Raw genomic sequence first — 13109 nt, 5'->3', positions numbered from 1 at the left:
CACCACCACCACCACCATCAAACACAAAATGTTATGGACGTGATTATCCACAATTAAATATGTATTAAGCTGTCAAAACTGCACACCATGTTGGACAGTGACAACAGGTGAGGAAAGGACGCTGCCTGAAACTACGTTAGTGGCCAGGCCAGGTAACCGGAACACTAACGGCCACAAGGCAGAATATTCCGCTGGAACACTTGAATCTGAAACTCCACCAAAAAGGAACACTGCCTGAATTTACGTCAGTGGCCAGAGCAGGTAACCAGAACACTAACGGCCACAAGGCACAAAATTCCGCTGGTGCACTCGAATTGTAGTGAACCAATATAGTTAGTTCCACTGCACGGCGGCTCAATTTCACCACTGCAATCACTCGGTGTTGCACACAGGAAAAGCTCTCCACCAGCGAACCACCGAAACGAACGATGCAACATGAACGGACGTGGCTTGGGTACTTACACACCACTCGACTTTGACGTCCTGGGTCGGTGAGTCATGAAGCTCGTAGCGATCGGACAGCTCCACAGACGCTCCGACACTGTGCAGGGACCGCCAGCGGACCCAGCCGACCGCACGGCACGGAGATATCCTCCCTGATCTGCACCAACCGACCGACTAACCTCAGAATGCCGACAACATCTAAAATAGTCGTCAGTGGAAATAACGCCAACTACACACACAACCTGACAAACACTTGCACGGAGACCTGAATGATACCCAACAGTAACTAAGCACGCACTAAGACAAATCGGGAGTCGATGCACACACACACAGCCGAGTCATGAACGATCGGCGAGCCAAAACGCGTCGTCCGGTAGGACGACCGACCGACGATACACCAAGACCGTGGCCCGACTCAAGTGATGCGTGGCGGCAAGGGTCGGGCGAGCCATGTAGACGCAGAGGTCACTGCTGCTCCAACCCGACTGCACTAGTGCCGCACTGCAGCTCCCCGACTAGCAGGTCCGGACTGCACTCCAGACACGTTCCAACTGACTGACAGCCCGAACTCGCGACCCGAACTGGCTTACGACAGACAACGACCAGGAAGTAATAGCAGTCTAGCAAAGATACTACGAGAGGGGCTGCTAGCAGCAACTCAGTAACACGAGTAATTTAAATTAACGTATTGAGGTGGAAGTAAGTTAAAAACAGGGGGTAAAATACAGGGCTATTACAAATGATTGAAGCGATTTCATAAATTCACTGTAGCTCCATTCATTGACATATGGTCACGACACGCTACAGATGCGTAGAAAAGCTCATAAACTTTTGTTCGGCTGAAGCCGCACTTCAGGTTTCTGCCGTCAGAGCGCTCGAGAGCGCAGTGAGACAAAATGGCGACAGGAGCCGAGAAAGCGTATGTCGTGCTTGAAATGCACTCACATCAGTCAGTCATAACAGTGCAACGCCACTTCAGGACGAAGTTCAACAAAGATCCACCAACTGCTAACTCCATTCGGCGATGGTATGCGCAGTTTAAAGCTTCTGGATGCCTCTGTAAGGGCAAATCAACGGGTCGGCCTACAGTGAGTGAAGAAACGGTTGAACGCGTGCGGGCAAGTTTCACGCGTAGCCCGCGGAAAATAGGCTCATGCCAGAACTGGAGACCGACAGCGCCGACTTCATCTTTCAACAGGATGGTGCTCCACCGCACTTCCATCATGATGTTCGGCATTTCTTAAACAGGAGATTGGAAAACCGATGGATCGGTAGTGGTGGAGATCATGATCAGCAATTCGTGTCATGGCCTCCACGCTCTCCCGACTTAACCGCACGCGATTTCTTTCTGTGGGGTTATGTGAAAGATTCAGTGTTTTAACCTCCTCTACCAAGAAACGTGCCAGAACTGCGAGCTCGCATCAACGATGCTTTCGAACTCATTGATGGGGACATGCTGCGCCGAATGTGGGAGGAACTTGATTATCGGCTTGATGTCTGCCGAATCACTAAAGGGGCACATATCGAACATTTGTGAGTGCCTAAAAAAACTTTTTGAGTTTTTGTATGTGTGTGCAAAGCATTTTGAAAAAATCTCAAATAATAAAGTTATTGTAGAGCTGTGAAATCGCTTCAATCATTTGTAATAACCCTGCACATTATGGTGGGAACATGAGCCACTTGCGGCTCAGACGGGATACGTGTCGGATGATCTGGGTGGCCGGATCATTCCCTCGAATTGTCCAGAATTTCTCCAAAAGAGTCGCAAACAACTGCGGTCCGGTGACACAGCGCATTGTCATGCATAAAAATTTCATCGTTATTTGGGAACATGAAGTCCATGAATGGCTAAAAATGATCATTTCCAATCAATGAGCTGTTCAGTTGTGGCAGAGAAACCAGTCCATTCCATGTAAACACAGTCCACGCCATTATGGAGGCCCCACCAGCTTTCACAGTACCTTGTTGACAATATGGGTCCACGGTCTGCGCCACACTCTAACACAACCATCAGCTCTTACCAACCGAAATCGGGACTCATCTGACCAGGGCATGTTTTTCCAGCTGTATAGGCTCCAATCGACAAGGTCACGAGTCCAGGAAAGGTGCTGCCGTGCTGTTAGCAAAAATGCTCGCGTCCGCCGTCTGCTGCCCTAGCCCAGTGTTACTTACCTGTTAGCACTGACAGGTCTACACAGACGCCGCTGCTCTCGGTTGTTAAGTGAAGGCCGTCGGCCACTGCGTTGTCCGTGGTGAGAGGTTACGCCTGAAATTTGGTATTCCCGGCACACTCTTGTCACTGTGAACCTCGCGATATTGAATTCCCTAACGATTTCCGGAATGGAATGTCCCATGCGCCTAGCTCCAAATACCATTTCGCGTTCCAAGTCTGTTGATTCCCGTTGTGGGGCCAGAATCACGTCGGAAACTTTTTCACATGAATCACCTGAGTACAAATGACTGTTCCGACAATTCAGTGCTCTTTTATAACTTGTGTACTGGCATTGCTTCCGCTTACTTATGCCAGTCTCCTCACTTTTATCTTTCCTATCTACATCTACATCTACATTTATACTCCGCAAGCCACCCAACGGTGTGTGGCGGAGGGCACTTTACGTGCCACTGTCATTACCTCCCTTTCCTCTTCCACTCGCGTATGGTTCGCGGTAAGAACGACTGCCGGAAAGCCTCCGTGCGCGCTCGAATCTCTCTAATTTTACATTCGTGATCTCCTCGGGAGGTATAAGTAGGGGGAAGCAATACATTCGATACCTCATCCAGAAACGCACCCTCTCGAAACCTGGCGAGCAAGCTACACCGCGATGCAGAGCGCCTCCTTGCAGAGTCTGCCACTTGAGTTTGCTAAACATCTCCGTAACGCTATCACGCTTACCAAATAACCCTGTGACGAAACGCGCAGGTTTTCTTTGGATCTTCTCTATCTCCTCCGTCAACCCGATCTGGTACGGATCCCACACTGATGAGCAATACTCAAGTAGAGGTCGAACGAGTGTTTTGTAAGCCACCTCTTTTGTTGATGGACTACATTTTCTAAGGACTCTCCCAATGAATCTCAACCTGGTACCCGCCTTACCAACAATTAATTTTATATGATCATCCCACTTCAAATCGTTCCGCACGCATACTCCCAGATATTTTACAGAAGTAACTGCTACCAGTGTTTGTTCCGCTATCATATAATCATACAATAAAGGATCCTTCTTTCTATGTATTCGCAATACATTACATTTGTCTATGTTAAGGGTCAGATTCCACTCCCTGCACCAAGTGCCTATCCGCTGCAGATCTTCCTGCATTTCGCTACAATTTTGTAATGCTGCAACTTCTCTGTGTACTACAGCATCATCCGCGAAAAGCCGCATGGAACTTCCGACACTATCTACTAGGTCATTTATATATATTGTGAAAAGCAATGGTCCCATAACACTCCCCTGTGGCACGCCAGAGGTTACTTTAACGTCTGTAGACGTCTCTCCATTGATAACAACATGCGGTGTTCTGTTTGCTAAAAACTCTTCAATCCAGCCACACAGCTGGTCTCATATTCCGTAGGCTCTTAGTTTGTTTATCAGGCGACAGTGTGGAACTGTATCGAACGCCTTCCGGAAGTCAAGAAAAATAGCATCTACCTGGGAGCCTGTATCTAATATTTTCTGGGTCTCATGAACAAATAAAGCGAGTTGGGTCTCACACAATCGCTGTTTCCGGAATCCATGTTGATTCCTACAGAGTAGATTCTGGGTTTCCAAAAACGACATGATACTCGAGCAAAAAACATGTTCTAAAATTCTACAACAGATCGACGTCAGAGATATAGGTCTATAGTTTTGCGCATCTGCTCGACGACCCTTCTTGAAGACTGGGACTACCTGTGCTCTTTTCCAATCATTTGGAACCTTCCGTTCCTCTAGAGACTTGCGGTACACGGCTTTTAGAAGGGGGACAAGTTCTTCCACGTACACTGTGTAGAATAGAATTGGTATCCCGTCAGGTCCAGTGGACTTTCCTCTGTTGAGTGATTCCAGGTGCTTTTCTATTCCTTGGACATTTATTTCGATCTGGCCATCCTCGGCATACTCTTGTTCTTTTCCGACCCTGACGCCATTAGGTTTCGAGGGCTAGGGGTCTTTCATTTTCCAACCTATACTTCTCATGCAGCGTCTGACCCGGAGCGGGCGGCTGCGAAAGGCGTCTGTATCCCATGTTAGGGGCGGCCTCCAGAACTGCGGAAGGCAACGGAATACCGCCGCAGATTATCCTCCCTGTAAAATTCAGTCTCCATTTTATGCACAAAAATGGCTTCCTGTCATGTTAAATCTGTGTCCGGAGGTAAAATAGTCCCACATTCGGATCTCCGGGGGGGGGACAAGAACTTGAAAGGAGGCAAAAAATCAAAACGAGAATTGGTAACTGGAATGTTAGAAGTCTGCTACAAGCGGGAAAACTAGGAAACCTTAAAAGAGAGGTGGAAAAGAATCATATGGACCTCACAGGAGTTGCTGAGGTAAGATGGAATGGACATGGAGAGTTGCAGTCAGATGAATATGTGTTGTACTACTCAGGAGGAGTAGTAAAAGGACTGAATAGAGCAGGAATGATTATGACAAGGGAATTGGCTAAATGTGTGGAATATGTAGACTATGAAAATGACCGGGTTATTGGCGTAAGGCTGAAAGGAGCACAAAAAGATTTACTGATTGTCCAGGTGTGTACGCCAACTTCAGAACACGATGACCAAATTGTAGATGAAACATACAATGTAATAAGAATAATGGACGAAAATAAAAAAATGCTGCAAAATAGTAATGGGAGACTGGAACGCCATTGTGGGAAAAGGGAAAGAGGAAAACACAGTAGGCAGTCATGGTCTTGGAAAGAGAAATGATAGAGGTGAATGGCTAATTGACTTCTGCAGGGAAAGGCAGCTGATAACGGCAAACACATGGTTCAAGAACCACAAGAGGAGGCTCTACACTTGGAAATCACCAGGGGATAAATACAGAAACCAAATCGATTTTATACTGGTAGTAGAAAGATACAGGAATGGATTCACATTACCAGGTGCAGATATTAATAGTGACCACAACTTACTTACGGCTTAAATAAAGAATGAAAAAAAGTGAAGAAGGCGACCATGGTGAAGAAGTGGGATCTAGAGAAGATAAGATCCAACAAAGAACAAATTACAGAAATGCTGTCTAGGGAGTTTCTAAACACATTACGAGACAAAGAACCACCTGATAGTGCCAACGATAGTGCCACTGATAGTGCTGAAAGAAGGAATCATTTAAGCAGGACAGCAAAATATACGATATGTAAAAGGGAAAAGGTCAAAATAACCATGGGTCACACAATAAATGATTTACAAGATGGAAGAGAGAAGAAAATTGAAAAACAAGAGCACTGAAGATGCAAGAAAGATATACCGAGGGTTAAATAATGAACTGCGAAGAGAAACAGAGCAGGCTAGGAAAAAATGGCTAAAGGAGGAATGTGATGAAATTGAAGAACTGGACAGGAAGGAAAGATACGACTATGAAATGGGGTCAAAACAGAGCAAGACGTGCTATTGTGGAAATTTTGAGTAAAGACCAAGAGGTAGTGTACAAAGATCGTGACGATATCCTCCAGAGATGGGAAGAATATCTAAAAGAGCTATATGACACAAATAGCAAACCAGAAACTCTGGAACTTGAATCACACAACAGTGTAAGTGATGACGAGAAAGGACCAACCATCATAATGGAAGAAGTAAAGTCGACCATAGCTGCAATGAAAAATACAGTAGGTACAGATACGATACCGGGAGAAATATTAAAATGCTTGAACCAAGATGGAAGAAGAGAAATATTGAGATTATGTAATGAAATATATGACAGTGGTGATTGGCCTGAGGACTTTCTGACAACAGTAACGATTCCATTACCGAAAAAACAAGGAACCAAGAAATGCAGCGAGCACAGGACAATCAGCCTCATTTCACATGCAGCCAAAGTGATGTTAAGAATAATTAATACGAGACTTGAAGAAGTAATGGAAGAGAATCTTGGCGAGGAGCAGTTTGGCTGTAGACGGAATACGGGCACCAGAGATGCAGTAGGGTGCATACGGATATTGGGAGAAAGGTTTATTGAAAAAGGAAGAGACCTATATATGTGCTTCATCGATCTAGGAAAGGCATTAGACAATGTGGCTTAGCAAGATGGTGGCTATAATGAGGGAAAAGAGAGTGGACTGGAAAACCAGAAGACTTGTAAACTCATTATTTCTTAATCAAACGTTTCAATTCAAGGGAGAGGAGAAAGTACAAACTGGCTATGACTAGAAAAAGGAGTAAGACAAGGATGCTGTCTATCACCTACTCTTTTCAACCTCTACTTGGAAAATATGATTGACCAATGCTCATTAGGTGACAAAGGAGTAGAAAATTGGAGGAAGAAGAGTGGGGTGTTTGAGGTTTGCTGATGACATGGTCCTTCTAGCCATAGGGGAAAAAGAATTACAGGATTTGGTGGACACCCTTGAAACTAACGGAAAAAAATATAGAATGAAAATTAACACAAATAAAACAAAAGTATTGGCACTAGGAGGAAATAAGGAAATAAAAATTATGCTGAATGGAGAAATACTACAAGAGGTGCAAAATTTTAAGTATCTTGGAAGCAGGATAGACACCGACTGGAAGTGCACTACAGAAATTAAAACAAGGATAGCAATGGCAAAAGAGGCGTTTTATAAGAAAAGGAGAATTTTCTGCAGTAGTCTGGACAGAGAACTCAGGAAGAGACTCATAAAATGTCTTGCATGGTGTGTTCTTCCATATGGCGCTGAAACGTGGACTTTGAGGAAGAAAGACAGAGAAAGGCTGTAGGCTTTTGAGATGTCGACATGGCGGAGGATGGAAAGAAGAAGTTGTATGGACAGAGTAGAAAATGAAGAGGTACTGAGAAGAGTGGGAGAGAAAAGACAGTTACTAGATGTAATAAAGAGAAGAAAAAGAAATTGGATTGGGCATATATTAAGAAAGAATGACGGAGTGATAAAAATAGTTTTAGAAGGTTATGTAGAAGGGAGAAGGAAGCGAGGAAGGAAGAGATTACAGATACTGGATGACATGATGAACGGTACAACATACAGCAGCCTTAAAAAGGAAGCAGTGGATAGTAGAAAATGGAGAGACAAAGGACCTGCTAATATAGCAGATAACTGATGATGATGATGATGATGATGATGATGACGCGGTACTACCGCCATCTGTATATGTGCATATCGCTAGCCCATGGCTTTAGTCTCCTCAGAGTAAAGTCAAATTTCTCCGCTGCCACGCAGCTTGACACAAGAAATGAAACTTCCCAGAAGTGTCTTCTTTGCCACTAACTACGAAACAAATCCACGGCACCCCAGGCGGTTATTAGTGACACACGAGTGTGCCGCTGCACACACGCTGAATACCGTTGCATTAGTTATTTGGGAGCCCTCTGTCAATTGAAACGAAACATTCCGCTTTAAGAGTAATTTTGTTTGTAAGTGGAAACAAACCGATGCTTTCCGTCGACAATGGACACCACATGAAAGATTTTATTAGCAGTATTTGTCTGAATGAGATTTTCACTCTGCAACGGAGTGTGCGCTGATATGAAACTTCCTGGCAGATTAAAACTGTGTGCCGGACCGAGACTCGAACTCGGGACCTTTTCGTTTCGCGGGGAAGTGCTCTACCGTCTGAGCTACCCAAGCACGAATCACGCCCCGTCCTCACAGCTTCAGTTTCAGTATTTGCCTGGTTTGACCACAGCTAAATAGTGCAAAAGCTAAATAGCAAACATCTGCCTAAACACCAGAGAAATTGCGCCTGATGACCCTTAGGAAGAATATTTTTTTCACACTTATTTGCACACGTATTTCATTCGTATCCGTAGCGAATTTCGCCCTGCAGTATCATCGGAATTTTGAGCAAACTTGTAGTTACACCAGCAGCTGATTGACATTACAAGAAAAAAAAGACTGTCGCTGCCAATTCTGATTCTCCACTGTTTCAGACCGTGCGACTCCAGTGAGGACGCTAAACGTGTCTATGGTGTAGAGTGGCATGTTCTTTGGCCTCAAAGCACGATGTGGTTGATGCATTGACCAATACAAGTGAGAGACAGATCGCGCTTCATATTTTTAAAGTTTTCGAAGTCAGCTAATTTCAGGAAAGAAATACCAACATGCCGTTTTCGGACTTTCTACATGTCTCCCCTTCTCGTCATAGAGGCATCTTCCTACCACAGTACTTTACACTACTAATGTGCCATGTATAAACCAATTTTGGTTGAAACTGGTCATGACGTTCCTGAGTTATGCATTTCTGTCATGTCTTTTTCACCCCGAACGCCCAATCATCGAGGTGCTAGGGGTGCCTTTGAAGTGTCCCATTGTGGGATAACGCGCGCACGGAAGAAATAGTTGTCCAGGCAGCACTGAACGATAGAACTTTATTTGTATGAGAAAGCAACAAAGAATGGCTCCGAGTACTATGGGACTTAACGTCTGAGGTCATCAGTCCCCTAGAACTTAGAACTACTTAAACCTAACTAACCTAAGGGCATCACACACATCCAAGCCCGAGGCAAGATTCGAACCTGCAACCGTAGCGGTCGGCGGGTCCAGACGGAAGCGCCTAGAACCGCTCGGCCACACCGGCCGACAAGAAAGCAACAGAAAGCATAAACAACAGAATACTGATTCTGTTCGACGGAACACAAGAGATCGCCGTGGTCTGATAAGAATAATTGTCGCTATAGGCTACACTACAAGGTCAGAATCGGTCGGGGTCACAATCGGTGGTACACTGGCGTTATCTGGGTCCGGCAGCGCTGCGTTGTGGAGCTGTCGCTTCTCGGAATCAGACTCGGCATCAGGCTCGGCGTTACACAGACGGAGAGCTGCAGGCTGCGGTCGTATAACGACAGCCCGGTGGCTTTTCGGATGCAAGGTAGTGTCGGCTGCCAGGTGAGAGTGGTACCCTCTATACTGCAGCGGATGGCGCAGGGGTAAGGCAGGGGTAAGGCAGGATGGCAGCCCGCAGAGCACTGCTGTGTGGCGGGTGTGCCGGGTCATCAGGCGCCAGCCGTACATGTCACTGAAGTGTCAAAGCAAATTTTCGCAGACTGCAAGTTTTGGTAAAAAAGATGTTACAGAGATATCCTAATGTGTCGCTATCTTTGCGCCCCCTCTCCTCCCCCCCCCCACTCCACTGTCTCTAGGGATGAAACTGTTGTGACTTGGCAAGACAGCCAAGCCACTAGGAGAGGAAGCCGGCGGGCGTGAAGTCTGGAACAGTTAAGGGAATTTATAGTAGCAAAGAATGTAAGTAACTACTGGAATACTTAACTTTAATTCATAATTGATTAACATCGGTCTGACGGTACATGCATCACAAGAGAAATAGCAAATGATAATGGCGCCTTGCTAGGTCGTAGCAAAAGACGTAGCTGAAGGCTATGCTAACTATCGTCTCGGCAATTGAGAGCGTAATTTGTCAGTGAACCATCGCTAGCAAAGTCGGCTGTACAACTGGGGCGAGTGCTAGGACGTCTCTCTAGACCTGCCTTGTGGCGGCGCTCGGTCTGCAATCACTGATAGTGGCGACACGCGGGTCCGACGTATACTAACGGACCGCGGCCGATTTAAAGGCTGCCACCTAGCAAGTGTGGTGTCTGGCGGTGACACCACAGAAACGCCTTCGTGGCTGCCACCAATAAGCCTAGCGACTCTGAAAAACGTAGATTTGACGCTAATATAGGTCCTTACGGAATATTTTTACATGTCACGTCTTCTCACTCCCACCCTATCCATGGGGGTGGCTGGGGTATATTGTCCTCATAGTACACAAATAATTACACAACTAAGGAGTATGTACATACAAAATTTGATTAAAATTTCTCCAGAATTTCCTGAGTTAAGCTTTTATCTCACCACCCGTTTTCGCCCCTACCCTTGTAGGTGGCAAGTGGTTCTCACCCAACAGAAACCTTAGTAGACTTGACCAGCACAACTCATCATTTTCATCATAATCGGATGAACGGTATAGGAACGCACAGAAGACGAGCAAATTCATATTCCCTTTATATATGAAGATAGTAACTGTTCTCGAAAGAACAGATACCATTAATGACCGTGCAGCTTCTCTAGAATAAATGGTAATTAATTGCAACCCTCAGCTGCCGACAGATGTTGTTGATATACGTCGATGGGGACAGCTGAAAATGTGTGCCCCGACGGGGACTTAAACCCAGGACCTCCTGTTTACATGGCAACGCTCTATCCATCTGAGCCACCGAGGACACAGATGAATGAGCGCGACTGCAGGGAGTTATCCCTTGCACACTTCCCGTGAGAGCCACATTCCCAACTGTCCACAATCTACATTCGTAATGTACCTAATAGATATTTGCGGTCTAACGCGCAGACTCAGATGCAGGAACTAAGCCCTGACCGGGCGACCACTCTCTGAGTTCTCTTACTGGCTTTAAACGTTGATCCGAACGACAGACATATTAGCACTCCGAACGACAGACAGACACTAACTGCCTAACAAATGCGGACGAGAGACAGACTAGCAAGCTGGGGACGAGAGACTGACCCAGACTGACCGACTGGCGAGCTCATAGCGCCCCTTAAATGCACGTGAACAGGCAACCTTTCCCACCAGAGGGAGACACCAAAAGCTGCGATTGCCACAGCGGCGCCACCGCCAGAAACGGAGGGCGACTGCTTCACACTACGCGCTGCGGCGCGCTCTTCAAAACAGCAATTTTTTACCACGGCTCAAACAGATTTTCACGTATGAAAGCAGTATTTTTTATGATAAGTGATCTTCCCCTAAAGATCATGGGTACGAAACCCATTGAAACATTGCGACAACCCGAAGTCAACACTCGGCTGATCATCCGAGAGGATTCTATCCTTGGAATACGTCGAGAAAATCTCAAATATAGCGACCATGTGCATGGGGGCTTAATTAAAAAGAAAACTCTAATATTAATGAATAAATGCAATAACTTTACTAGTTGTGTGATCGGTTACGAAGTCTCGGTGGCCCTGGCTATTATTAGCACGCAATCTGAGTGCATAAAATAAAAAAAAAGACTGACAAGGAATTTCCATTAACACAATTGATTAATTAAGTCCCCTGCAACTATAAAAGCTACGAAACAACAAAGCACAAGTGTAACTGTTCTGTGTGTGGTAGTGTGACTCAACGTACTTGTATCTGGCTCGGTTCTTTCTCAATACGATAAAATATTTTAAACACCATTTACAATGAACTAACTGAAAAACCAGAAATACTATAATTGCACATAGAAACCAGAATTACAAGTATAATAAATGAACACGAGCCAGATGCTTTGTTGATTGTACCTGTGAGCAAGAGGGATCGTTATTAAAGAAAACTGTAATACCGTTTTACCTCATTATATATTGAAGAAAATATTCCATTACACCAGCATCATAAATCAAAAGCCCATCTATTTTCTCAAATATATTCTGACAATTGCATCTTCTTCCATCTATACATTGCACCAACCGAACAGTACAAAATTTTAGTCAACACTCACACCGTCTACACTCTCGCCCTGCCCTCGACATCCTCTAAACTACTACTGCACCCAGTGGAGGCGGCGGAATAATAATCTTTGGCGCAATCTCAGGCGCTGTGACTCAGTGTAGCCACCTTTCATAGTTAGTGAAAACTGAGAAAAAGTATAACATAAAATAGAAATATCGGCACAGGATATTACCATTTAGATATCTATATATCGACATATACAATAAAATATCGTCGTATACACCTATAAATTTTGGAATAAATATCGATATATCGATACCAACAGCTATAGTCCGGGAACGACTAACACGCCGTTCTCATTGGGGCTATACGATACGTTGACGCTACTCGTAATACGACACACAAACAACCCCCAGTGCATAGGAACTCAGTTGAAGCGACCAAACTGCTTCACACTGTGGCGACAGCGATACGGCACCAACACGTATGTCTGTGGTATCGACCGGCGGAACAGTGAGTGCTGATTGCTTCACAGAGCTGTGTCGTATGATACGAATTTCGATTCATCAAATGTCGCAGTAATTGTTTTATGTAAATAAAGTAGAGCTACATCCTATAATGTCTCTAACATGTTAGTGTTAATGAGAAATTTTTTAAAGATTATTATTACTTTTGGTTATCATTTAGCTTTTTAGATTTGCTGTAGTTAAAGTTCACTTAATAGAAATTACGAGTGATGTATTTTCGTTGGATTCGAGCCTATGTACTGAGACAGGTCTATTGGGAGATTGTTATTTGAATTTCTGGAACTTGTACAGTCATGCTCAAAAGTATCCGAACGATCTGAATTGCAGTACGCCTCATTCGCATGCAACCCACATAACGTAGCTGTCTAGCAGGTCCTCTACTCGCTCCTTGGTACAGTCGTTTGACTATTGAAAATGGTCCCAACAAGTCACCACTAGAAAATACTGCTCTGTATCGCAATAACTCAAGATGTATAGTTATACCACGATACTAGAAATATCAGGGAACATCTTATCACAGATAAGACTGTCCGTAAGGCTTGTAAGCTCACATTTACTGAAAT

The sequence above is a fragment of the Schistocerca cancellata genome, chromosome 10 (genome assembly GCF_023864275.1).
Source record: "Schistocerca cancellata isolate TAMUIC-IGC-003103 chromosome 10, iqSchCanc2.1, whole genome shotgun sequence".
In the NCBI taxonomy this organism is placed as follows: Eukaryota; Metazoa; Arthropoda; class Insecta; order Orthoptera; family Acrididae; genus Schistocerca; species Schistocerca cancellata.
Note: the sequence above shows the minus strand (reverse complement) of the source record.